Here is a 3,994-nt window from a genome sequence, read left to right on the forward strand (position 1 = left end):
TTTGCATTTGTCATGCAGTTATTGACCCATTGCCAACAAGAAACATGCTTTGAGTTCTTTAGTTTAATACTGCTGATGAAACTGCACCAAACTGTAAGTCAAAAGTTATAACTGCCGGGCGTGGTGGCGCAGGCTTGTAATCCCCACGCTTGGGTGGCGGAGACAGGAGGATCGTGCGGGTTCGAAGTCAGCCGTGCTGGCTTGTGAGATCCTGTTTCCAAAAAAAAAAAAAAATAGGTCTGGGAGTGTAGCCCGGAGGTAGAAGGGCTTCCAGGAACCCCAGTACCACCACCAAAAAAAAAAGTTATAACTGAACACCAGGCTTTCCTAGATTGTCCCCCTGGCAGTCAATCATAAATTGGTTGCATTAAAAGTGGAGCTGTGGATTTCTGAAACCAGTGCAAGCATTTAAGAGTTGTGAGCGGCTCCTAAGGACCACCCACTTCATATAGCCCGAAAGCTGGACCTATAGTTTCCTTATTTAATATTCTAGTTAACATCTGTCATTTTCTTCTAACTACCTAATTTCTGATCTTTACTCTATTATGGGTTTATTTCATAAAATAAAGACACATGCCAGCATTACCAAAGAAAAGATGAAAACCATGGGACTAGTCTTTGGAGCGTTCCCATTTGATAGGACTGTATATAAATAGAGGTATCTATCTCTTCTCGGTTATTAACCATATTTCGTGAGCATTCGTTCGCTGTGTCCGTTCATGCTCTTCAAGTAACTATGAGGCTATGTCTGGTTTTCATTCCTAGTTGAAGTGATCATACATTGAGATGCATCTAACCCACTAACCTACCAAACAGCACACATAAGCACAGCCCACTACAGAGTACAGAGTGCAGAGGTTGTTGCCCCTAGTGATCCTTAGCTGGCTGGGAGATGCGGCTCACAGCCTCTGCCAGCTGAGTGTCACCCTGCATGTCACTAGCATGGGAAAAGTTAAAAATCTGAAAATATAGTTTTTAATTTGTACCATCAGAAAGTCAAAAAATCCTAAAGTGAACCATTATAATCTGAGATTGTATTTATTAACCACCTCTTTTGATAGCTAGATGAGAATATATATATAACATAAATTACTCTTGACAATTTAACAAATAAGTAAATAGAATATTTCATTAATATATGATATTTAATGTTTATTGTCAAAATCAAGTTTCCTATCTAGTATAAATGGGTTATTTGGGAGAAAATGAATTGTGCAATAATCCTATGTCCTAGCAGTTATATTGCCGTACATTTATTCCAAGGAAATGAAGGCTATGTCCCCACAATAATCTCATGAGTTTTCATAGCAGCTTAATTTGTAATGGGAAAAGAATAGGCACAATCACTGTGCATTATTCCTATAATTCATATGAATCAACAATTATCTCAAAATATTAAAATTTTAATTAAGAGAAAACATTCTGATCTGTATTTATCCTTTTTACTTTTCCTTTGGATTCATTCATATTTCATATGTGGGTTCATGCCCACATACATTTATATATATTTTACATTTATATATATTTATTGCATTTATATATACATGGGTTATAATATGATCGTAACATAAGATGTACCTTATTTAATATTTATATATTCTATATTCAGCTACATAAAATAGTCTCATTTTTTAAAAGGGTTCATTTAGAGCCTGGCGTGGTGGCGCAAGCTTGTAATCCCAGCATTCGGGAGGCTGAGACCAGAGGATCGCGGTTCGCAGACAGCCTCAGCTACTTAGTGAGGCCCTCTGCAACTCAGTGAGACCCAGTTTCAAAATAAAGAATAAAAATTAGGGGAGGGGATGTAGCCTGGAGGTCGAATGCACCTGGGTTCCATCCCCAGACCCGCAAAAAATAAAATAAAATAAAAGGGTTCATTTAGGCAGGCGCGATGGCATATGCCTATAATCTCAGTACTTGAGGCCTGAGACAGGAGGAGCACAGGTCCAAGATCAACTTCAGCAATTTAGCAAAACTCTCACCAACTAGGGATAACTTGTCTCAAAAGAGTAAAACAAAATAGCACTGGGAGTGGATCTCAGAGGTAGAATGCCTCTTGGGTAAAATCCCTGGTACCAAAAAAGAAAACTATCCCTTTAAACTGGGTACCTTTAGTATGTTCAGAAGAATATAAATATATAAAAATGTAAACATATACAGAATTGTCCTTTGATGGTTTGGGCCTATTGGCTTCATTGTCCCAAGTGTTCTTTCCCTTATCCTTTCTCATATTTTAAAATATTTTTGTCATTTATCTTAATACTTGCAAAATCATACAAAGCCTCCTTAAATACACCAGTTTTCAAGGCATTTACTGAGAGCAGCATGTTAGAAGTGAGAATAAAAAAGCTCTCACTAACAAGCCTGGAATTTTTGCACTGACCATGAATTCTTGACACTCATCTCTGTATTCGCCTCACTAGTCTAAACCATTACTGTCTCTCCCAAAACTTTCAAAGTTCTCCCTCCATCCCCATCCCTGCTTAGCACCAGCCTCACTCACTATCCACAGGCATGCGCAATGAACTTCCTGGAAGGTGAAATAGACTTGGTATTACCCGTTTAAAGACTGGCCGCTCCTCACTTCCCCAACTCCATCACTAGACTCCAGGCAGTGTACCACAGCCATCTCCCACCACGCCCGCCCTCTGGGCATGCTGTGGTCTGCTCAAAGGGAATGAATGGCAGCCTCATTCTTATCCTTCAGATGTCAGCTGCGAGTCTCACCTCTGTGGAGAGGTCTTGTCCAAACCCCACACCCAATCAACACCAGCCAGTTGTTCTAGCATTATCACTTTTATCCTTCAGAGCATTTTCCTCTAAGATCATTAGAAACTCTGGTATTTATTTACCATTTCTCTTCCACTGGTAGAGTTTATGTTTATTGCCATCATAGGTAACTAAATTCCTAGCATTCTATGTCACATCAATCCAGAAAAGGCATTCAAAAGATACTTTCTAATGAATAAATACATAAAAGCATTTATTATTTTTTTAATAAATGTTGCTACTCCACTATGACCAGGAGGATCAGGAGGTATGAGAGTTGACATTCTTCTCCTTAAGTTAATATAATTGCAGTGATTCCCTAACACACAACATAGATTCAACATAGATCCCAGAATGGGAAAAGGGGCTGCTGATCTGTTCTAGGGATGAAATACATTGACCAAGATTATGGGGGTCGGGGGGGAGAGCTTGGCATGGTGGCACATGCCTATAATTCCAGCTACTCGGGTGGAAGCAGCAAGACACAAGTTCAAGGCCAGCCTTGGAAACTGGTCAAGACCCTGTCTGGATAATAGAACCTAAAAAGGGCTGAGGATGTAGCTCAGTAGTAGAGTACTTGCCTAGCATGTATGAGGCTCTGGGTTTCATCTCCAGTACTGAAAAAAGAAAGAAAAGAAAAAAAAGGAAAATGAAAACACAGAGACATTAAGGGAAATGAATAATGTTACACCAAGTAGTGTTTACAAATCTAGGTCATAATTTAAAATGTCCCAAAAATGGACCTCATAAGTATTATTATTATTGTACCTTTCACACATATAAAATTTTTAGACAAACTGAGGACCAGGAAATTGTACAGAGTTTTTGCATGGCAGGCAGAAATTTTGCCTTTGAAGAAGGACAAATAGTTCAGGACACTGAAAAGTATATGTTTTAAAAACTGATTTCATAGTAATTATTCTATACATTTGGAGTGATCTTCATGTATTCAATGCATATCAAATCAATTCATTTTTTCCTTGTTAATAAAAAATGTACATTCATAGAATCAGTGCACTTAAAAAGTAAACTGAGAAAACACAATAGAGATCATAACAACATCTTCGAGGACAAGTTTGGTTGTAAAAACACAGATGTTTGCTGGTTTTCAATTCCCTTTCTCACAGTTAATGCTTCATACGTGGCTGGCTCATCAGGCCAGCTTTCCAAGAGGACTTTAAGTGCAGCCCAGCACAGGATCATACAAAACTACGCTGACGCTTCC

Source organism: Muscardinus avellanarius, assembly GCF_963383645.1.
Source record: "Muscardinus avellanarius genome assembly, chromosome: 8".
Classification (NCBI taxonomy): Eukaryota; Metazoa; Chordata; class Mammalia; order Rodentia; family Gliridae; genus Muscardinus; species Muscardinus avellanarius.